At 47.0% G+C, this 25,016-nt stretch overlaps 1 protein-coding gene and 1 pseudogene across 1 annotated transcript in view; one reads left to right on the top strand and one right to left on the bottom strand.

Annotated features, from left to right (window-relative positions):
• LOC141271986 (uncharacterized) overlaps nucleotides 1–25,016 on the bottom strand; it is a 1,184,418-nt gene that overhangs the window by 356,539 nt on the left and 802,863 nt on the right. The window lies entirely within an intron of this gene.
• LOC141272038 (uncharacterized) overlaps nucleotides 14,534–25,016 on the top strand; it is a 48,976-nt pseudogene continuing 38,493 nt past the window's right edge.

Here is a 25,016-nt window from a genome sequence, read left to right as displayed (position 1 = left end):
GCAATGCGACAAAATGAACCATTTTACTGAACCTATCTACTACCACCAAAACCACCCTTTTGCCTGCAGAAACCCGTAGGTCAGTAATAAAATCCATGGACAAGTGTGTCCATGGCCTACTACGAATAGGTAGCGGAAGAAGAGTACCAGACGGGTATGCGAAACCTTACAACGTGCGCAGATACTACAAGCAGCTACATGTTCAATTACATCCCGATGCAACCCCGGCCAATAAAAACGACGAGAGGAAGTCCGCGGTTGTCTTACCACCTGGATGCCCAGTAAGCAGAGTTATGATGTTCCTTTATTACTTTGCGACGCAGATTAGATGGTACAAATAACTTTCCTGAAGGGCAGGAGGCAGGGGCGTCCACCTGTGCCTCCAACACCTCACCCTCCAGTTCAGGATAAAGTGCCAAAATGACTATCCCTTTCTGTAATATCGGGGCAGGGTTCTCATGGTCACCGCCACCAGGAAAGCTCCGGGACAAAGCTTCAGCTGTGACATTTTTGATCCATGGACGAAAAGTGACAATAAAATTGAACCTAGTAAAAACAGGGACCATCTGGCTTGCCTAGGGTTGAGAGGTTTAGCTGACTGGAGATATGACAGGTTCTTATGGTCAATAATAGGATGGACAGTCCCATCCAACCAATGTTGTCATTCCTCGAACGCCAATTTGAACGCTAAAAGTTCCCTATTACCCACGTCATAATTTCTCTCAGCCGAAGACAATTTTTTTAGAAAAGAAGGCGCATGGACGCCATTTACCAAAAAGAAGGCGCATGGACGCCATTTACCAGGTGACGAACCTTGAGACAACACAGCCCCAACCCCGACATCCGACGCATCAACCTCCACAATACAGTAAAGTGTTGAGAAACATCGGGTTGACTGAGTATAGGTGCAGTGGCAAAATGATTCTTTAAGGAAGAAAAAGCCTGGAGGGAAGCATCTGACCATTTGGAAAAATCAGTCCGCTTCTTAGTCATATCAGTAAGGGGTTTCACTATAACAGAGTAATTTTGGATGAATTTCCGGTAAAAATTAGTAGAGCTCAAAAAACGATGTAGAGCCTTCAGGTTCTCGGGACGTTCCCAGTCAAGGACTGCACGGATCTTCTCCGGATAAATCCGAAAACCCGAAGATGACAAGTACCCCAAAAACTGCACCTCCTGAACAGCGAAAACACATTTTTCTAGTTTGACATAAAGTTTGTTATTCCTTAATATCTGGTGCACCTGCTTAACATGCCCTCGATGAGTCTCAAAATTAGGTGAGTAAACCAGAATATCATCCAACAGAACACCACAAACCTCCCCACCAAATGATGGAAAATGTAATTTATGAAATGCTGGAATACCGCAGGTGCATTGGTCAAACCAAAAGGCATAACCAGACTCTTGAAATGTCCTTCTGGGGTATTGAACGATGTTTTCCATTCGTCCCCTTCTCTGATTCTAACCAGGTTGTAGGCTCCGCTTAAATCCAACTTGGAGAATACCTTAGCTCCTACAACCTGGCTGAACAAATCAGGAATCAGAGGAAGGGGGTATGGATCACGGATGGTAATTTGATTTAATTCCCGGAAATCTAAACAGACAGACATCTTTTTTCTTCATAAAGAAGAACCCTGCCGCCACAGGCGAAGATGAGGGTCTGATATGTCCCTTCTCCAGACTTTCCACAATGAAATCCTTCATGGCTTGTCTCTCAGGGCCAGAAAGATTATACAATCTGGACTTCGGTAGTTTAGCTCCGGGCGTCAGGTTAATAGGACAGTCATAAGCATGATGAGGAGGCAAATCCGGACACCCCTTCTCAGAAAAAACGTCCTCAAAACCAGACAGAAAAGCAGGTAATATTTCCGTAGAGACAGTAGCAAGGGAAATATCTAAATAGTTCTCATGGCAGTAATCTCCCCATTCAATAATCTCCCCGGTTTGTCAATCCACCAACGGATAATGTTTAACAAGCCAAGGGATACCCAAGACAATCGGTGTGGGAAGATTGTCCAGAACATAGCAAGGGATTATTTCACAATGAACTGAACTCGCCCTCAGTTTTACATTATGTACAATCTGAGTAAATGCTTTCTGTACAAGTGGCGCTGAGTCAATGGCGAAAATGGAAATAGGTTTATCTAAAGTACAGCAAGCAAGACCATGAGTTTTCACAAACTCAGCATCCACCATGCTGACTCCGGCTCCACTGTCAACAAACACAGAAATTTTCTCGGTTTTGCTCTATAGCACCACCTCTGCTTTCAGGACAAAGCAGGAACTGCAGTTTGGCCACAAATGCACCCGTTGTTTATCCAGCTCCAGACTACCAAGAGTTAATTGAGTCTCCTCTTGTTCAGGAATTGAAGAACAGTTCTCAACAAAATGTCCCTTTTTCTCCCAAAAAAACCATACGCCTTTTTTCTTGAGAAGCTCTGTGGAGATGTATGATGCAGAGACACCCCCCAACTGCATGAGTTCCTCCACCTCCCTAGTACTGGTTCACCCCCCCAGACCACTCCCCTGGCAAAGGTACACAACCCTGACAAGAAGGCCCTGGAGAAGATGGTCTCACCCGTCTATCCTGAAGGCGTCTATCAAGACGTATGGCCAAAGGCATGGCAGCCTCCAAGGACTGAGAGGTTTCATATACTGCCAAGGCATCTTTTAACCTTTCATAAGCCCCTCACAAAATTGATTTCTAAGGGCAGAGTTATTCCATTTGGAATCCGTTGCCCATCTACGGAATTCTGAACTGTATGTCTCCACTGACCGATTTCCCTCCTGAAGGCGACGTAGCCTAGACTCAGCCAAAGGCAACTCGGTCAGGGACTGGAGACAAACGGAGTCCTGCCTTAAAAAAAACGCCCAGGATTGAGGATCGCCCTGCAGTCAAGAGATCACAATTCTATCCCGCTGCTCCTCATTTCCGGAGGAATAGGGATGAAGTTTAAAGGGGGCCAGCTATAGTATAGGGGGCTACTGGACAACTGTGGGACATCCATACAATGTGGGGACTACTTGAGGCCATCCACACAGTGTAGGGAGAACACTATTGGCCATTCATACAGTGTGAAGGCAATAAGGAGGGCCACATACAGTGTGGGAGGAATACTGGGGAACATTCAAACAGTGTGGAGGAAATACTGGGGGCCATTTACACTGTGGTGGAACTACAAGGGGCCATCATACAGTGTTTGGGGACTACTGGGGGCCATCATACAGTGTGGGGGGACTACTGAGGACCATCATACAGTGGAGGCCTACTATAGGCCATTATATAATGGGGGTCTACTGGAGTCAATCATACAGTGAAGGGGCTACTGTGGGGCCCATCATGCTGTGTAGAGGGAGCAGTGGGCCTAACATGCTGTGTATGTGGGAGCTGTGAGGGGTATCATGCTGTGTAGAGGAAAACTATATGGGGGGGACTTGGGACATTATTAAATTTTAAGTGGGAACTTAAGATGCATAATTGTTATAGGCACTCAGGATATTGTGACTGTCAAATGTGCCCACTGGGGGCATTATTAATTTCTAAAAAGTGGGCACTGTTTTCTAGGGCACAATTTTATCATCTAAGGGCACAAAGGAGGCGTTTTATTTTGTAAGAGGCACAGTGATGGGTATTATTATGTGGGGTAATGAGAGGATCAGTAATAGGGAATAGGGACACTTACGGCAGCAGCGGCTCAGCACTGGGGTGACAGCAGGATGAGGAGTTTGTGGCAGTTGGAAATAGATGGGGATGGTGATGGAAATGTGAGGTCAGATGTGTCTGTGTTGTAATCTCTGCAGCCGAGTCACTGCTGGATATCGGCCCGAACCAGATGAAAAAGACGGGAAAAGTGAACTCCATCAGAAAGAACCTCAGCTGTCAGTTAATTTAATATAACATACAGTGCCTACAAGTAGTATTCAACCCCCTGCAGATTTAGCTGGGTTGATAAGATGCAAATAAGTTAGAGCCTTCAAACTGCAAACGAGAGTAGGTTTTATGAACAGAAGCATAAATCTTACAAACCAAAAAGCTATGTTGCTCAGTTGAATTTTATTAAATTTTAAACATAAAAGTGTGGGTCAATTATTATACAACTCCTATGTTTAATATTTTGTGGAATAACCCTTGTTTGCAATTACAGCTAATAATCGTCTTTTATAAGACCTGATCAGGCCGGCACAGGTCTGTGGAGTTATCTTGGCCCACTCCTCCATGCAGATCTTCTCCAAGTTATCTAGGTTCTTTGGGTGTCTCATGTGGACTTTATTCTTGAGCTCCTTCCACAAGTTTTCAATTGGGTTAAGGTCAGGAGACTGACTAGGCCACTCCAACACCTTGACTTTTTCCCTATTGAACCAGGCCTTGGTTTTCTTGGCTGTGTGCTTTGGGTCGTTGTCTTGTTGGAAGATGAAATTACGACCCATCTTAAGATCCTTGATGGAGGAGCGGAGGTTCTTGGCCAAAATCTCCAGGTAGGCCGTGCTATCCATCTTCCCATGGATGCGGACCAGATGGCCAGGCCCCTTGGCAGAGAAACAGCCCCACAGCATGATGCTGCCACCACCATGCTTGACTGTAGGGATGGTATTCTTGGGGTCGTATGCAGTGCCATCCAGTCTCCAAACGTCACGTGTGTGGTTGGCACCGAAGATCTCGATCTTGGTCTCATCAGACCATAGAACCTTGAACCAGTCTGTTTCAGAGTCCTCCAAGTGATCATGAGCAAACTGTAGACGAGCCTTGACATGACGCTTTGAAAGTAAAGGTACCTTACGGGCTCATCTGGAACGGAGACCATTGCGGTGGAGTACGTTACTTATGGTATTGACTGAAACCAATGTCCCCACTGCCATGAGATCTTCCCGGAGCTCCTTCCTTGTTGTCCTTGGGTTAGCCTTGACTCTTCGGACAAGCCTGGCCTCGGCACGGGAGGACACTTTCAAAGGCTGTCCTGGCCGTGGAAGGCTAACAGTAGTTCCATAAGCCTTCCACTTACGGATGATGCTCCCAACAGTGGAGACAGGTAGGCCCAACTCCTTGGAAAGGGTTTTGTACCCCTTGCCAGCCTTGTGACCCTCCACGATCTTGTCTCTGATGGCCTTGGAATGCTCCTTTGTCTTTCCCATGTTGACCATGTCTGAGTGCTGTTCACAAGTTTGGGGAGGGTCTTAAATAGTCAGAAAAGGCTGGCAAAAGAGATCTTTAATCCACACATGTGAAGCTCATTATTCTTGGTGCCTGAACTACTTCTTAATACTTTAGGGGGACCAAACAGAATTCTTGTGGTTTGAGGGGTTGAATAATAAATGACACTCTGAATTAACTTTTTACGTTTAAAAAAAAAAAAAAAAAAAAAAAATTTGCTGCAGTGCATTTCCCACTTCCAGGCTGATCTACAGTACAAATGTCACAATGCCAAGTTAATTCCGCATGTGTCAACCAGCTAAATCTGCAGGGGGCTGAATACTACTTGTAGGCACTGTACATATCTATAATATAACCGGGGATGCGTGCCTCTGTCTGAAGCCTTTATAGACTGCGCATGCGCGACACGCCTGCACAGTCTGGCTCCAGACAGAAGCACGCATGGAGCCGTTACAGGTAAGAAGAGTATATGGGGCCGGAGATCGCGGTATGAGTAGACACTGAACGCATACCGCGATCTCCGACGCCATACTTACCTGACCAGGAGGAGCGTTGCCGCTGTGCCTCTCTTCTCGCTGGAGAACGGGTGCAGAGTGAAGGAGTCAGAATCGAAGCATGCGCATAGAGCTATCCGGCGCCATTTTACTGAAGACACATTAACAGTGTGTCTTCAGCAAAAGGGCGCCGGACAGCACGGTATGGGCACGCGCGTAATCCGGCGCCACACTCCTCCCCCAGCCTCCGGCAGAACAGGACACCGCAGCGCTGGAGCACAGGGAAGAAAGGTAAGTATAAGTGCTTATTTTTCTTTTCTATTTGTGCAGCGTGAAAGGGATGAGGGGGGCCTCACATACCAGGATTGGTGGATGAGGGGGCCTCACATACCAGGATTGGGGGATGAGGGGGCCACACATACCAGGATTGGGGAATGAGGGGGCCACACATACCAGGATTGGGGGATGAGGGGGCCACACATATCAGGATTGGGGAACGAGGGGGCCACGCATACCAGGATTGGGGGATGAGGGGGCCACACATACCAGGATTGGGGTATGAGGGGCCACACATACCAGGATTGGGGAAAGAGGGGGCCACACATACCAGGATTGAGTGGTACCATGCATGCCAGGATTGGGGGATGAGGGGTACCATGCATACCAGGATTGGGGGATGAGGGGTACCATGCATACCAGGATTGGGGGATGAGGGGTACCATGCATACCAGGATTGGGGGATGAGGAGTGCCATGCATACCAGGATAGGGATGAGGAGTGCCATACATACCAGGATTGGGGATGAGAAAGCCATGCATACCAGGATGAGGGATTGGGTACCATACATACCAGGATTGGGGGATGGGGGTGCCATGCATAACAGGATTGGGACGACGGGTACCATGTATATCAAATTTGGGATGAGGGGTGCCATGCATTCCAGGATGAGAGATGGGGTGCCATGCATACCAGGATTGGGATGAGGGATGCCATGTATGCCAGATTTGAAATGAGGGGTGCCATGCATACCATGATTGGGGATGGGTGTGCCATGCATACCAGGATTGGGGATGAGGGGTGCCATGCATTCCAGGATTGGGGATGAGGGGTGCCATGCATACCAGGATTGGTGGATGAGGGGTGCCATGCATACCAGGATTGGGGGATGAGGGGTGCCATGCATACCAGGATTGGGGTGAGAGGTGCCATGCATACCAGGATTGGGGGTGAGGGGTGCCATGCATACCAGGATTGGGGGTGAGGGGTGCCATGCATACCAGGATTGGGGGTGAGGGGTGCCATGTATACCAGGATTGGGGGTGAGGGGTGACATGCATACCTGGATGAGGGCAGCACATAACAGGATGGGGGAACAGGATGGGGGCAGCACAAATACCAGGATGGGGGCGGCACAAATACCAGCATGGGAGACCATATACCAATAAAAATGCTCGCCACCCGGGCGTAGAACAGGCTCAATAGCTAGTATACATATATACAGTTGAAGCCAGAAGTTTACATACACTATAAAAAAAGACACATGTGCATGTTTTTCTCAATATCTGACATGAAATCAGAATAAAGCTTTCCCGTTTTAGGTCAATTAGGATTACCATAATTTATAATATTTGCCAAATGCCAGAATAATGAGAGAGCGAGAATGTTTTAATGCATTTTTATTACTTACTGAAAAGTCAAAAGTTTATACATACACTAAGATTACTATGCCTTTAAACAATTCTGGACTGCCCATATGACGATGTCATGTTTTGGAAGCTTTTGATAGGCTTTTTGGCAACATCTGAGTTAATTAGAGACACACCTGTGGATGTATTTTAATGCACACCTGAAACACACTGCTTTTTTATGTAGCATCATGGGAAAGTCTAAAGAAATCAGCCAAGATATCAGGAAGAGAATTGTGGACTTGCACCAGTCTGGCTCATCCTTGGGTACAATTTCAAGATTCCTGAAGGTGCCTTGTTCACCTGTACAAACAATTAAACACAAGTACAAACAAGATGGGAATATCCAGCCATCACACTGCTCAGGAAGGAGATGGGTTCTGTGTCCCAGAGTTGAATGTGCTTTGGTCCGACATGTGCATATCAACCCAAGGACAAAAGCATAAGATGGTAAGACTGTGTCTCTGAGCGATCAAAACGTGTTGCTGAAAATGTCAACAGCTATTCAATTGCACCTGTATCTCAGTTTTATTTATTCATTCCTTCATTTTTGGATGGAGTAATTTTTATGATTTTTTTTCTAATAAAGTTGCTATTTTAAATTTTTCCTGTTTGCTCAGATTGTGGAGCTGGATATCTTTTTGCTTTCTTCAAGACTATGTCAATATCCACAATGCAACGAGTACTGTATCAACATGGGCTGAAAGGACACTCTGCCAGGAAGAAGCCATTACTCCAAAAGATACATAAAAACCCAGATTAATGTTTGCAAATGTACACAGGAACAAAGACATTAATTTTTGGAGACATGTCCTGTGGTCTGTTGAAACCAAAATTGTACTTTTTGGGCATAATGACCATGGTTACGTTTGGAGGAAAAAGGGAGCAGCTTGGAAGCCTAAGAACACCATCCCAACTGTGAAACACGGGGCAGCATCATGTTGTGGGGTTGTTTTGCTGCAGGAGGGACTGGTGCACTTCACAAAATAGATGGCAACATGAGAAAAGAAGATTATGTGGCAATACTGAAGCAACATCTCAAGACATCAGCCAGAAAGTTAAAGCTTGGGCAGAAATGGGTCTTCCAAATGGACAATGACCCGAAGCATACTGCCAAAATTGTAACAAAGTGGCTTAAGAATAACAAGTCAGTGTTTTGGAGTGGCCATCACAAAGCCCTGATCTCAATCCTATTGAAAATTTATTGGCAAAGCTGCGAAGACTGGCACAGTCTGGTACAGACGGGTCTGGCTTTTAAAGGGTACGGATAACTATTTACTACTTGTACTTAGATTCTCTTTCTCATTCACACTTAACATTCATTATGCTTACATATGCCCTTACTGTTTTTGCCCAACTAATCCTCACTCTCCTTCGCTATCCCCAAACCTCAGCACCCTCTAACCAAATCATCATCTCTACTTCCATCTTACCTCCCCGCCTGACCTCATCTACAGACCTGCTCCTCAACCTCAGATCTATCCTACCAAAACATAACACAAGCCGGACACTCTCCTTCTCCCACCTGCTCTCCTTCTCTCTGCTTCTCCTCACTGCTGGCGACATATCTCCCAATACTGGACCCCCACACCTTGCACTTTACACCAATTCCCCCACCTATCGCATCAAACCAACTGCAAACTACCGCAACCTCTCTTACGCAAAACTGGTCCCCCTGACGCCCACACCCCTGCTCACTCTCTCTGGAGCACTCTGGAATGCCCGCTCTGTCTGCAACAAGCTCCATTTTGTCCACAACCTCTTTACCTCTCGTCATCTCTCCTTCCTGGGCATCATAGAGACATGGCTGACACCCTACGACACTGCCTCCCCTGCTGTGCTGTGTTATGGTGGCTTGCACTTCACCCACACTCCTCGCCCTGGTAACAGACATGGTGGAGGAGTGGGTCTTTTCCTTTCTAACAATTGCACCTTTAGCCCTACTCCTGCTCGACCTTCTCTTATTCTCCCTTCTTTTGAAGTCCATTCTGTCCGCATCTAATCTCCCTCCAACCTCCAAGTGGCTGTCATATACCGACCTCCAGGCTCGGTCACTGCCTTTATTTACCAATTCTCCACCTGGCTTCTTTACTTTCTCTCTACTGACATTCCCACAATCATCATCGGCGATTTCAACATCCCCACTGACACTCGCCAGTCAGCAACACCCAAACTCCTGTCGCTTACTACATTCTTTGGACTTAGTCAGAGGTCCTCCTCAGCCACCCGCACAGACGGACACACACTAGACCTCATCTTCCCCCGACTCTGCTCTCTATCTAACCTCACAACCCTCCTACCCTGACCACCATCTACTCACTTTCTCATCCCTGTTCTACTCACGTCGTGTCTCCCATGTCCAGCAACTAGCACACCCCCACAGAAATCTTGCACATCTAGACAACCACCCTCTCTCTGGCTCTATTCTACCACTGACATCCATATCTTCACTTCATGACACAGACAGCACCACTGCTTTCTACAATGCTACCCTCGCATCAGCTATTGACTCGGTCGCCCCTCTTATGCATGGCAGAGCGCGACGAGTCAACAGACAACCCTGGCACAACAACCACACTAAACAGCTTTGACAAGCGTCAAGGGTTGCGGAGCTGCGTTGTAAAAAAACACATTCAAGATGACTTCACTGCATTTAAAAAAGCAACACTCGCATTCAAATCAGCACTCACCTCTGCTAATGAGGCCTACTTCACAACCCTCATATCTTCCCTATCCTACAACCCCAAACAGCTATACAACACCTTTAACTCTCTCCTTCGCCCTCCACTGCCCCTCTGACCTCCGTCATCTCTGCTGAGGAGTTTGCCACACACTTCAAAAACAAGATTGACCAAACACGGCAAGTCTTTACTGTCTGACCACCACAACCCCTTTGTTTTCCACACCATTGCCCTACCCCCATAACCTCCCTTCCCAACATCACGGAAAGAGACCTTACTCGTTTCCTCTCCAAATTACACCTCACCCCATCCCACCTCCTCCCCACCCTCACCCCCACACTCATCCCATCCCTAACCCATCTTTTCAACATATCACTATCTTCTGGTACCTTCCCCGCTACCTTCAAACATGCCACAGTCACGCCCATCCTCAAAAAGCCATCCCTCGATCCAACCGCCTTGTCCAGCTATCGCCCCATATCGCTGCTCCCATTTGCCTCCAAACTCCTTGAGCAACACGTTCACGTTGAACTTTCCTCCCACTTCTCGTCTCTCTTCGACAACCGACAATCCGGCTTCCGCCCCCACCATCCCACCGAAACTGCCCTTACAAAAATCACCAATGACTTACTTACAGCCAAAGCTAACAGACAATTCTCTGTACTCCTTCTTCTTGACCCGTCCTCTGCTTTCGATACAGTTGACCACTGCCTCCTACTACAGATCCTCTCTTCTTTTGGCGTCAAAGACCTTGCCCTATCTTGGATCTCCTCATACTTTTGTAACTGCACATTTAGAGTCTCCCACTCCCACACTACCTCCTCAACCCGCCCCCTCTCTGTTGGAGTCTCTCAAGGCTCAGTCCTAGGACCCCTACTTTTCTCAATCTATACCCTTGGCCTGGGACAGCTCATAAAATCCCATGGCTTCCAGTACCATCTGTACACTGATGACACCCAGATCTACCTCTCTGGCCTAGATGTCACTATTCTGCTGTCCAGAATCCCAGCATGCCTAGCAGCCATATCCTCCTTCTTCTCCTCCCGCTTCCTCAAGCTCAATGTGGACAAAACTGAACTTATCATCTTTCCCCCATCTCTCATATCTTTCGAACCTGATCTTTCTATCACAATAAATGACATCACTCTTTCCCCTGTACCGACAATCCGCTGCCTCGGAGTAACCCTTGACTCTGCCCTGTCCTTCAAACCCCACACCCAAGCTCTCGCCACCTGCTGTTGCCTCCAGCTCAAAAATATTTCCAGAATCCGTCCTTTCCTCAACCCTCAATCTACTAAACTGCTTGTGCATGCCCTCATCATCTCCCGCCTCGACTACTGCAACATCCTCCTCTGTGGCCCACCTGCTAGCACTCTCGCACCCCTCCAGTCCACCCTTAACTCTGCTGCGCGACTGGTCCATCTCTCACCTCGCTACGCCTCTGCTACCCCCCTTTGCAAATCCCTTCACTGGCTCCCAATTCCCCAGCGTATCCAGTTCAAACTACTAACACTGACTTACTAAGCCATCCATAACCTCTCTCCTCCGTACATCTCTGGAATAATCTCCCGATATATTCCCTCACGTAATCTCCGGTCCTCTGAAGACCTCCTTCTCTCCTCCACACTTATTCGTTCCTCACCCAATCGCCTCCAAGATTTCTCCCGAATATCCCCCATCCTATAGAATTCTGTGCCTCAACACATCCGATTATCCGCCACACTTGGATTCTTCAGACGGAACCTGAAAACCCATCTCTTCAAACAAGCTTACAGCCTGCCATGACCTTGCTTGCTGCCACCTCAACAACACTGGAGCTACTGCAACCCCTCAACCTACTGTCTCCTTCCCCGTTCCTGTAGAATGTAAACCCGCAAGGGCAGGGCCCTCTTCCCTCCGTACCAGTCTATCATTGTTAGTTTGTTTACTGTAAGTGATATCTGTATTTGGTATGCAACCCCTTCTTATGTATAGCACCATGGAATCAATTGCGCTATATAAATAAATAATAATAATAAAAAAGAAGACAGGTGCGAGCAAGGCGACCTACAAACCTGGATCTGTTACACCAGTTTTTTCAGAACTCTCAGGGGGAATGGGCTCAAATTCCAACCAACTAGTGTGAGAAGCTTGTGGAAGGATGTCCCAAACGTTTGACCCAAGTCATTCAGTTTAAGGGCAATGGTACCAAATACTAATGAAATGTATGTAAACTTTTGACTTTGCAGTTGTAATAAAAGTGTCTTAAACATTCTCTCTCTCTCATAATTCTCGCATTTGGCAAATATTAAAAATTATGGTAATCCTAATAGACCTAAAACAGGAAAGGTTTATTCTGATTTCATGTCAGATATTGAGGAAAAACATGCATATGTGTCTTTTTATATAGTGTATATAAACTTCTGGTTTCAACTGTATGTATACAGTTACTCAGATGTTTAACCTCCTGAGCTGAACCCCTCGCTGCTCCTCGGGGCAAATGTAATATTATTTTCTCACAGTGAAATTGTAAAGAAATCAGTGAAACACCAGTGGGATAAAAAAGCCCATTATACCCTTAGATGACTTCTCTGATGGGTACAGTGTCCGAAATGGGGTAGGGGGTTGTCTACTGTTCACATGTTCACACACCTCAGGGGCCCCCAAAAGCGAGGACAGCCAAACACACAAGGCTCAGCTTTACAAACAAGCAGCTCCGCTCCGTACACACACAGCTCCGCTACCTACACCTCGTACACACGCGACTCCGCTCCGTACACCTCGTACACGCGCGGCTCCGCTCCCCACACCTCGTACACGCGCGGCTAAGCTCCCCACACCTCGCAAACGCACGGCTCCGCTCCCCACACCTCGTACACACACGGCTCCGCTCCCCACACCTCGTACACACGCGGCTCCGCTCCGTACGCCTCGTACACACGCGGCTCCGCTCCGTACGCCTCGTACACACGCGGCTCCGCTCCGTACGCCTCGTACACACGCGGCTCCGCTCCGTACGCCTCGTACACACGCGGCTCCGCTCCTTACGCCTCGTACACACGCGGCTCCGTTCCGCACACCTCGTACACACGCGGCTCCGCTCCGCACACCTCGTACACACGCGGCTCCGCTCCGTACACCTCGTACACACGCGGCTCCGCTCCGTACACCTCGTACACACGCGGCTCCGCTCCGTAAGCCTCGTACACACACGGCTCCGCTCCGTACGCCTCGCACACACACGGCTCCGCTCTGTACGCCTCGTACACACGCGGCTACGCTCCGTACGCCTCGTACACACGCGGCTACGCTCCGTACACACGCGGCTCCGCTCCATACGCTTCGTACACGCGCGGCTCCGCTCCGTACGCCTCGTGCACGCGCGGTTCGCTCCCTACACCTCATACACACGCGGCTCCGCTCCCTACACCTCGTACACACCCGGCTCCGCTCCCTACACCTCGTACACACGCGGCTCCGCTCCGTACACATCGTACACACGCGGCTCCGCTCCGTACACCTCGTACACACGCGGCTCCGCTCCGTACACACACGGCTCCGCTCCGTACACCTCGTACATACGCGGCTCCGCTCCGTACACCTCGTACACACGCGGCTCCGCTCCGTACACCTCGTACACACGCGGCTCCGCTCCGAACACACACGGCTCCGCTCCGTACACCTCGTACACACGCGGCTCCGCTCCGTACACATCGTACACACGCGGCTCCGCTCCGTACACCTCGTACACACGCAGCTCCGCTCCGTACACACGCGGCTCCGCTCCGTACACCTCGTACACACGCGGCTCCGCTCCGTACACACGCGGCTCCGCTCCGTACACACGCGGCTCCGCTCCGTACACCTCGTACACACGCGGCTCCGCTCCGTACACCTCGTACACACGCGGCTCCGCTCCGTACACCTCGTACACACGCGGCTCCGCTCCGTACACCTCGTACACACACGGCTCCGCTCCGTACACCTCGTACACGCGCGGCTCCGCTCCGTACACCTCGTACACGCGCGGCTCCGCTCCGTACACCTCGTACACGCGCGGCTCCGCTCCGTACACCTCGTACACGCGCGGCTCCTCTCCGTACACCTCGTACACGCGCGGCTCTGCTCCGCACACCTCGTACACACGCGACTCTGCTCCGTACACCTCGTACACACGCGGCTCTGCTCCGTACACCTCGTACACACGCGGCTCTGCTACATCCACACTGTAAACCCCTCCTGACCCCACACATAACCTTCACCTCATCCAGCACCATGACAACCAGCACAGCAGAGTCCTGCATCCACTGAGGCCCCTGATCATGTGACCCCTGACTCCTCCCCTCCTGTGACCTCATCACAGGTCCTGTGCGCACAGAACAGCCATATATGTGGTGGCGGCTCTGCAGGTGGAGGTATGTGAAGATTACCCATTATTAAGAATTATAACGCTTTCCTCCCTCTCCTCTCCGTGCATGCACTGCACACTCCTCTCCATTCACCTCATACGCTGAGGCCCCTGATCATGTGACCCCTGACCCTCCTGTGACCTCATCACAGGTCCTGTGTGCACAGAACAGCCATATATGTGGTGGCGGCTCTGCAGGTGGAGGTTTGTGGAGATCCCCCATTCCTATTAACCCCCTCAGTGCTGAGACTCTTTTGGGGTCTTGTGTTACCATTCTATAAGAATCATAAGGTTTTTGTTCTGTTTCCTGTAATAGATACATACAATCCAACTATGGAAGACAGGAAGTGAGGAAACATGTATTGTTCTCTTAGTACAGGGCCCCTTTCTGGGCCCCCCACACCATGTAATGCCCCCTTTATGCAGTATGTATGATGCCCCCCACACAGTGTAATGCCCCCTTTATGCCCCTTATGCAGTATGTATGATGCCCCCCACACAGTGTAATGCGCCTTATGCAGTATGTATGATGCCCACCACACAGTGTAATGCCCCTGTTATGCCCCTTATGCAGTATGTATGATGCCCCCACACAGTGTAATGCCCCCTTTATGCCCCTTATGCAGTATGTATGATGCCCCCCACACATTGTAGTGCCCCCATTATGCCCCTTATGGATGATGATATCAGAGGAGTAGGACATTTCTTGAAATCGTGCTCAATAGCGCGTAGCAGACATAATGACTTCATGGAGGAACTTCTAAAATTCACTCTTACTCATAACTTCTTTCTTTTTGACAGGATGTACTTCCACCAGCTCAGAGGTAGTGCAATGGGGAGCCCCTGTGCCCCTTCGTATGCTAACTTATTCCTGGGCTGGAGGAAGAAAACCACAATATTCAGGGATGATCATAAGTGGTGGCATCCAAGTATTGGGGTACGGTATAGATACATTGATGACATTTTTATCATCTGGCAGGGACGAGTGAACAATTTCTTGAATTTGTCAGGGAACTGAACATCAATAGAGTGAGCCTTAGATTTACATTGGCGTTTAATTATACCCAGTTGCCTTTCTGGATGTACTAATCAAGAAATAACAGGATGGGGCACTCATCTACCATAAACCTACAAGCACTACTAGCCTATTGAAGTGGGATAGCCACCACCCCATCCCCATAAAGAAAGGAAAACCCAAGAGCCAATTTTTATGATTGAGAAGGAACTGTTTTTACAGATTTTAATGTACAGGCAATAGACATGAACACCAGATTCAGGGAAAAAGGGTACCCACAGAACATTTTGGATTTTGTACAATCGTTTGCAGAAAAACAATTGCAGACATTGACTTAATGCGCTCCGGCATGGAACATATAACTACGGGCATGCGCAGTCATTGGCACAAGAGGCGCGGCAGCAATCAGTTTATCTGGCGTTTCAGTTAAAGCACGTCACTTCTGGACATGCACACTAGGGGATGGACATTATCAGACCTCTAGCGCAGGCACAGTACATTGTAGACAGATTCCATTCTATATGTCCTATTGTTAGGGTGGTCCTGTATCAGGAAGCTCGTTTGCCTGCTCCTGACCTAATAGTTTAAATCAAGTACATGCGCAGAAGAAATAACACCGGACACAGTCAGGTGCAGCCCCTCTCTTCACAGAGTTGGCGCGTCAATTCTTAATTGCGACACAAGCAAGGGGTATTTATATCATCGTATACTAGGACGTAGCTAGCTGAATGTCATGTTCTTTTCCATTGGATAGTCCATATATGGTCTTTGCATTGCGTAGACTTCCAGCACAAAATATCTTGCATTCTAGGACTTGGTCCTGAGTGCAGGCACCATCTTGTCTCACAGCATTTTCTAGCATTCCTACTGACTCATATAAGGGCAATAATTGATTTCATAAACAATTTATTCACCTGAACACTATGACAATTCACCTCTAGGAATGGGAATGGGTCTTCTAGTCTGGTGAGTGGTTTTGGATGAAGTGGGATGTTTAAACATGGACACCTTGCTATTAAGCACACTAATAATAATAATTATAATATTTTTTTTTATTTTTATAGCGCGAACATATTCCGCAGCACTTTACAAACTTTAGGGGGGACTTATGCAGACAATACAGAATAAGCATATTTCATATCGAAAGGAGTGAGGGCCCTGCTCGCAAGCTTACAGTCTGTGAGGAAATGGGGGAGACACAAAAGATAGAATGAACATATATTGTGTAATGCTGCCTTGATATACTAATTAGGATAAATAATACATGGACTGGTCGCCTGCCAGTATGTGTGCAGTCCTGACCGAGGCTATTATGTGCATGGTTGGTATGAACCTGAAAATGAAGAAGATTTTAATATGGGGGAAAACTGGGACGGACTGATAGTGTGTGGAGGCAATAAGCCAGTCTAAAGAAGTGGGTTTTTAGGGTCCGCTTGAAACTGTGGGTATTGGGAATTAATCGAACTGTCCTGGGTAGTGCATTCCAAAGAATTGGCGCAGCACGCGAGAAATCTTGGAGACGGGAGTGGGAAGTTCAGATTATGGAGGATTTTATTTTTAAGTCACTGGCCGAACGGAGGGCACGTGTAGGGTGGTAGACTGAGACAAGGGAGGAGATGTAGGGGGGTACTGAAGCATGGAGCGCTTTGTGGGTAAGCGTGATAAGTTTAAATTGAACTCTATATTGGATGGGTAACCAATGCAATGACTGGCACAAGGAAGAGGCATCGGTGTAGCGGTTGGCGAGGAATATGATCCTGGCTCCTGCGTTAAGGACAGATTGGAGAGGGAAGAATTTAGTAAGAGGGAGCCCGATAAGTAGAGATTTGCAGTAGTCCAGACGGGAATGAATAAGAGTTACAGTAAGAGTTTTTGCCGAGTCAAAGGTGAGAAAAGTCCTGATTCTTGAGATGTTTTTGAGGTGTATATGACATGAACGAGCGAGTGATTTGATGTGAGGAGTGAAGGAAAGATCTGAGTCAAAAATGACCCCAAGACAGCGGGCTTGTTGCTGGGGAGTAATGGTTGAGCCCCAAACGGAAATGGCAATATCGGGCACAGGTAGGTTAGTGGAGGGAGGAAATACGAGTAGTTCAGTTTTTGACAGATTCAGTTTTAGACAGAGGGAGGACAAAATGTTAGACACAGCAGAAAGACAATCACTGGTCTTTTGTAATAATGCAGGGGTGATGTACGGAGCAGAGGTGTATAATTGGGTGTCATCAGCATAGAGATGGTACTGAAAACCGAAAATCTGCTGATTGTTTGTCCAATGGGAGCAGTGTATAAGGAGAAAAGAAGGGGGCCTAGGACTGATCCTTGAGGAACCCCGACAGTAAGGGGAAGGAGAGAGGAGGAGGAGCCGGCGAAAGACACAGAGAAGGAGCGGTCAGAGAGATAGGAGGAGAACCAGGAGAGAACAGTGTCCTTGAGGCCAATAGTGCGGAGCATAGTGAGGAGGAGCTGGTGATCTACAGTGTCGAATGCTGCAGAGAGATCCAGGAGAATCAGCAGGGAGTAGTGACCATTAGATTAAGCTGTTAGTAGGTCATTAGAGACTTTCGTGAGGGCAGTAGAATATAAAGACTGGAAACCAGATTGTAAAGGGTCAAGAAGAGAGTTGTCTGAGAGATAGCGGATTAGACGGGAATGGACGAGGCGTTCCAGGAGTTTAGAGATAAAGGGAAGATTGGAAACAGGTCTGTAGTTGGCCATGCAGTTCTGGTCAAGGGATGGTTTTTTAAGTAATGGATGTATGCTGGCATGTTTAAAAGAAGAGGGAAAGATACCAGATGAGAGAGAGAGGTTGAAAATTTTAGTTAGGTGAATGGTGACAGCTGGAGCATGGGACTGAAGGAGATGTGAGGGAATAGGGTCACTGGTGCAGGTGGTTGGGCGAGAAGATCCAAGGTGCCTGATCACTTCTTATTCCGTGACTGGTTAGAAGTCAGAAAGTGAGCAAGATACAATGTGGCGGGGGAGAGCATGCATAACGTGTGGTGATTGGGAGAAAATTTCCTGTCAGATATGGTAAATTTTTTCTTTGAAATAATTGGCCAGATCATCAGCGCTGAGGTTGGTGATCGGGGCCTGTGCTGTTTGATTGAGGAGAGAATGAAACGTGTCAAAGAGTCGTTTAGGATTATTGGAAAGTGAGATTATGAGGTTATTAAAGTAGGTTTGTTTGGAGAGATGAAGCGCAGAGTTATATGTTTTCAGCATAAATTTGTAATGGAGGAAATCTTCGGACAGATTAGATTTTCTCCACAGCCTTTCAGCGCACCTGGAACACCGATGGAGAAGACGTGTTTGAGGTGTGTGCCAGGGTTGTCGCCGTCTATGCCGAATTGTTCTTTGCGTAGGAGGTGCGGCTTCATCCAGGGCACATTGCAATGCTTCGTTATAAAGCTTCAGTGCAGGGTCAGGACATGAGGGGGAGGAGATTGGGGCCAATGATGATTGCAACTTTTTCATACTTTTCTGGGTGTTAATGGCGCGTATATTTCTATAAGTGTGGAAAGTGGGGGGGTCTTGAGTAGAGTCACAGTTCTTGACAGAGAATGAAAGAAGATTATGGTCAGACAGTGGAAGGGGAGAGTTAGTAAAGTCATGTACTGAGCAAAGCCCGGAGAAGATCAGGTCCAATGTGTTCCCGTCCTCATGTGTAGGAGAATTAGCAAGCTGTGAAAGGCCGAAGGAGGAGGTTAGTGATAAAAGGTGAGCGGCAGATGGGGAAAGAGGATCGCCAATTGGGATGTTAAAATCTCCCATGATTATCGTGGGGATGTCGCAGGATAGAAAATTTGGAAGCCAGGCAGCAAAGTGATCCAGAAACTGACGGGAGGGACCTGGAGGGCGATAGACAATGGCCACTCGCAGGGAGAAGGGCCGGTAGAGTCTGACTGTGTGGGCCTCAAAAGAAGGGAAGACAAGGGAGGGTACAGGGAGGATAACCTGAAAAGTACATTTTGTTGAAAGAAGCAGACCAGCACCTCCACCTGATCTGTTGTCAGATCTCGGAGTATGAGAGAAGTGTAGGCCACCATATGAGAGAGCTGCAGCGGCGGTGGTGTCCGACTGCTGGATCCAGGTTTCAGTGAGAGCCAGAGGGTTGAGGGAATTAGAGAGGAAAAAGTCATGGATGTAAGAGAGTTTATTACATGCTGAGCGTGCATTCCAAAGGGCACAGTTGAATGAGACAGAAGATATGCAGGGAATATTAATGAGATTAGCAGGGTTACTGAATGTAACAGGGAAAGAGTTGGTGTTATTACTGGAGGGTGCTGGATTAGGAGAAATATCACCTGCAACTAAGAGAAGGAAGATACAGAGAGTGAGCAGATGGTTGAGTGATTTGTGAGAGCTTTTCCTGTGTTGTATGGTGAGAGTGAATGGATCTGTGTGGTATAACATTGTGAAGAGAGCATGACAGCTGTACATAGGAGAAGAGAGGAGAGAGGGGTTAATATGGATGAAGTGGGCAGAATTTGTGGGAGAACGGTGAATGTGGATGATTGTAGCAGCCAGAATGTAAATGGCACAAATACAAATGGTGAATACTGTTTGCAAAACAGATGACCTGGGAGCAAGTTTGTTTAATTGTCTTGCATGTCTTACCTGTCTCCTCCCCTGTCCAACTGCCATATCTAACTGCCGAGACACTGATAAATTATGGCACTTCGATAAAGTATGCATAAATGCCCCCGCATAAATGCTGCCCCTTGACTATTTCTCGATATATAAGGAAGTATCTGCTTAGATCTACACAGATTTAACTCGTTAGCAATCAATCAACTAGCTTAAGACAACAGGAGACCATAAAACTGCAGAAAAAAAAAACAGACTGGCAACTCTACATGGATCATAAAATGTTAAAGTAAGTGTGATGACCTTAAAGTATCATGGATTAAACAACGTAGATGAATGATATATATACATATATAACAGTGATTGATTAGCTGCAGAGCATTGCAAGTAACATGGAGATACAATGTAGATTTCAGAAGAGATTTCACGGAGGGGAGGAGGATGCTGAACATCATGAATTAACATCCCTGTATCAAGCCTCCTGATAAACCTGTTAGGGAAACACGTTGAGGCGGATTATTGAAACATTCTCTAATGAGTACTATACCCTTTCCTTTATATATACCTTGTGTAAGGTGGCTAATGGTCGCATAGTCGATGGGAGGTATGTGTCACAAAGATAATTGATCTCTGTGATGTAGCCCGGAGTGTTTCTCTAGTGCACGCATGCACTAAGAGGATCTTTTGGTGCACCTGGGAGCCAGGTTACGGGTAGCTAGGAGAGAATGGGTGGGTCCAGCTACCCACATACCTCACCTCTGGGTGTGGTTACCAGCCTATATAATGGAGGCTGTTGTTTGACACACAGTCTGTGTTTGGAGGGAGAAGGCCTCCTGTGTGTGTTGTCTCCAGACTAAACTGTGTGACCACAGGTCCAGTTTACCAAAGACTTTGCTTAAAGGGAACCTGTCATGTCCTAGTTGTTATGTACACTGCGCCCATTGCTTTGTTAGTGATGCAGTGTGCATCACTAACAAGCTTTTTTCATTAAAATCGGTGGTAGTATAATGATTTTATAACATTATATACACTTTGTCCTACCTGCTCATATTCAGTCACAAGTCAAAAATGATTTTTTCAAATTCAAGTTTTTTTATTTTTTGTGTTGGAAAAAGTACAAGAAAAATACAATATACGTAGAAAAAGGGGTAACGTAACTATAAATCTATGCATAACTACAGTACATTGGGGGGTACAGGGAGGGTTTTCCATCAATATCCAGATCAAGCATGTATTTTTCCATATGAAAGATAGAGAGAGAGGGAGCGGACCACGGCAGACCACCAATCAGTAGAGTGTGATTATGATCATTGTTGTGACGACATCCCGGATAACTTTAGTTGGGAGATGGTAGGCGTCAGAGTTTTGGAAATCCATCCAATCCCTCCAAATCACACAGTATCTATCAACATCAGCCGGTGAGATGGCAATCAGATGCTCCATCCTATTAAGGAGGGAGATCTCCGCAAACCATTCCTCCACAGTGGGTGGGTCTCTGCTTTTCCAATGTCGTGGAATGACATTCTTAGCCGCCTTTATTAGGTAGCCTATTGATGACCTTTTATAACTACGTTTACTTATTGGTAACATTGATAAAAGGAGGGCTTCTGGCGTATTAGGGATAGTCAAACCAGTTATTTTCTCAATCATGGGAACTACCTTTGCCCAAAATGCATTTATTATAAGGCACCCCCACCATATGTGTGACATTGTCCCTTCCCCCTCCCCACATCTCCAACATCTGTCTGAGACCACTGGGTACCATCTATGAAGGACTGCTGGTACCCGGTACCATCTAGAGATAATTTTGAAGGAGGTTTCCTGAGCTTTGGACCCTATTGAGGTTTTATGTGTTAGGAAGAAACATTTATCCCATTGTGAGTCAGAGAAGGACTTCCCCAGTTCCCTTTCCCATGCACCGCAGAATCCTGGCCTATTGTCAGTTACCTGGGCAATGAGGAGATTATACAGTAGGGAGATGGAATGTGTAGGGGGTGACAATGATAGGCACAATTTTTCAAAGTTTGTGAGATCTCTATGAAGATGTGTGCGCTTCTTCACGGTTGAATAGAAGTGTTGTAATTGACTATATTCAAAATTAGCCTTCGGGGAAGTGGCTCTTCCCTGTAACAAGTCATTGAGTGGGAGCAGCGAAGTATTGGAGATGACATGAGAAAAGAATATCGGATGGGATTTGTTTGAACCTAGAAATCTATTTGCAGATAGTCCTGGTGGGAAATCCGGATTATATGAAATCGGGAGCAAGGGGCCCTGGGGGTCGATTAAGGATAAGCTTTTTTTATGGGATGTCAAAGCCAGAGCAGTGGCATAAGTACTATATGACATGAGGCCAAGAGAGGGGACAGTTAAATGGGCGCACCATGGGAGAGTGGTAAGAGCTTTAGGACAAATGGATTGAGCTATTTTGACCCATAACTTCCCCTCCGAATGATGGAAGAAGTCCAGGATTCTAGCGTGTGCTGCTGCCATGTAATACCTTCTACAAACAATCCGGAAGGCTAAGGCCCCCCTTTTGTTTGTGTCTGATCAGAACGTCTACCCGAATGCGTGGACGCCCACTTGCCCAGATAAATCTGCAAAAGCTACTGCGCAGTCTTTTCCAAAACTTTGAGGGAATTACCACGGGAATGGTTTGGAAAAGGTATAAGAGTTTAGGTAGGACGTTCATTTTTAGTATATTTATTCTGCCGAACCAGGAAAAATCCTTCACCGTTCAAGAAGTAAGATCTCTATGGAGTTGTTCAATAAAGGGCCCAAAATTAAGATAAAATAGACGGGAGAGGTCTCTATGAATAAGAATTCCTAAGTATTTAATACCCTGTAAGGGCCAGGCAAAGGGAAAGTTGGACTGGATGGAATCCTGTATGGATTTGGGGAGGGAAACACCGAGGGCCTCAGACTTCGCTGCATTGATTTTAAAATTTGACCATGTACCAAAGTGATCTATTTCAGCCATAACAGCAGGGATGGATATATGTGGTTGAGTGATATCTAGCAGGACATCATCAGCAAATGCAGAGCACTTGTACTCGGTGCCTCCCACCCCAATCCCCCTAATATTGGGGTTATCGCGAATTGATGAGAGCAGGTGCTCCATCACTAGGATGTATAAGAGAGGGGACAGAGGACATCCCTGTCTTGTCCCATTGGTTATTATGAAAGGTGATGATAATGTTCCATTTATCTTCAGCCTAGCTGACGGATTGCGATACAGGGCCATGATTTTGGCTATAAAATGGTCCCCTACCCCAAGCTTTTTAAGAGAGTAATATATGGCGTGCCAGGAGACTCTATCGAATGCTTTCTCAGCATCCAACGAGAGTATCAGTAGAGGGATACCTCTTGATTGGGCATGATGAATAATGTCAATTGTCTTTAAAGTGTTGTCCCGAGCTTCCCGCCCAGGGAGGAATCCCACCTGATCCAAGTGTATGTGTGCGGTTAAGAAAGGTTGCAGCCTATTCGCCAATATTTTTGCGTAGATCTTCAGATCCACGTTCAGCAGAGAGATTGGTGTATAGCTAGAACATAAGTGTGGGTACCCACCCTCTTTTGGGAGAACAGTGATATGTGCCTCTGTAGTTTGGGGAGGGAAGGGGTTTGTGCAGGATGCGTGATTAAATCCTCCCAGCAGGAGGTGTGAAAGGAGCGGAAGGAATGTTTTATAGAATTTGACTGTATATCCATCTGGGCCTGGACTTTTTCCACTCGCTAACGACTGGGTAGCTAACTGCAATTCGAACTCTGTTAAGGGTTCATCTAGAGATGTGGCGGGAGACATTTTTAAAGGGTTCTGTGCTTGTGTCTCAGGCGTGTCTGTCCCAATCAAGGAAGTATTAACGGGATGTGTTGTTTGGTATACCATCGAGATTGTATAGTTGAGTGTAATATTTATGGAATTCAGTTGTAATATCTTCCGTTTTGTTTAGCATTTGACCCGAGTTGTCTTTTATTTTTGGGATGTGATTTTGGGCTTGTTGGGATTTTAGAGCTCTCGCTAGCATGCGTCCACATTTATTGCTATATTCATAGAACTTACTGCTACAGACCTGGAGATAGCGTCTATATCCCAAGTCTAATAGTTTTTTGGCTTCCTGTCTGGCTACTAATAGGTCTCGGAGTGTTGCTGTGGAGAGGGCATGTTTGTGGGCTACCTCAAGGGTTTCTACTTTACGTAGAGCGAAATTGAGGTTATGTGCCCTCTCTCGCTTCAATCGGGAGCCATGCTTAATAAATAGACCCCTAAGAACGCATTTCAGTGCCTCCCATTTGATTGTGGGGGAAGATACGTCAAATTTGTGGTCTTCCTCAAAGTTTGATATTGTGTTGGTTACATCCTGGGTGCACACCGGGTCCAGTAACAAGGATTCGTTTACTTTCCACGACCCTGAAAGCTTGGGTAGATTGGGAATAACGAGAGAACAGAATATGGGAGCATGGTCAGACCAAAGCATAGTCCCTATCTCCGTCTCCGGCTGCCAAGATAGGGCTCGGTGTTGCACCAGGATACAGTCAATTCTGCTGTAAGAATCATGAGGGGAGGAATAAAAGGTATAATCTTTGACAGTTGGGTGTGTGAGGTGCCAAACGTCACAGAGCTGTAGTTGGAGAAATGCCCTCTTTACTTTTTTGATAGCTGAATAAGATAGAGATGCTTTTCCTGTTGAATTATCTAATGTAGGATCTAGTGTTAAATTGAGGTCTCCACACAGAATGACTGTACCCTGGACAATGGGAATGGCTTTGTCTATTAGGTCGAGAATGAACTGAGTTTGACCCTGGTTAGGGGTATAAGCATTGATGATTGTGAAAAGTCTGCCTTCAATTTTTAAAATTGCAAGCATATACCTTGCATTTGGATCTTTAATGCATTCGACAAACTCGTGTGTCAGGCTTTTGTGAATGAGGATAGCAACTCCCTTACTCTTAGATTGGGTGTTATTACACAGGTGCCAGTGGGTATAATATTTGTTTTTAGGGGTAGGGGTATGATGTTC

The sequence above is a fragment of the Phyllobates terribilis genome, unplaced genomic scaffold (assembly GCF_046119375.1).
Source record: "Phyllobates terribilis strain yellow unplaced genomic scaffold, ASM4611937v1 Scaffold_5__5_contigs__length_657084704, whole genome shotgun sequence".
NCBI lineage: Eukaryota > Metazoa > Chordata > Amphibia > Anura > Dendrobatidae > Phyllobates > Phyllobates terribilis.
The sequence above is the reverse complement of the archived record's forward strand: the minus strand, read 5'-3'. Positions and strand labels throughout refer to the sequence as shown.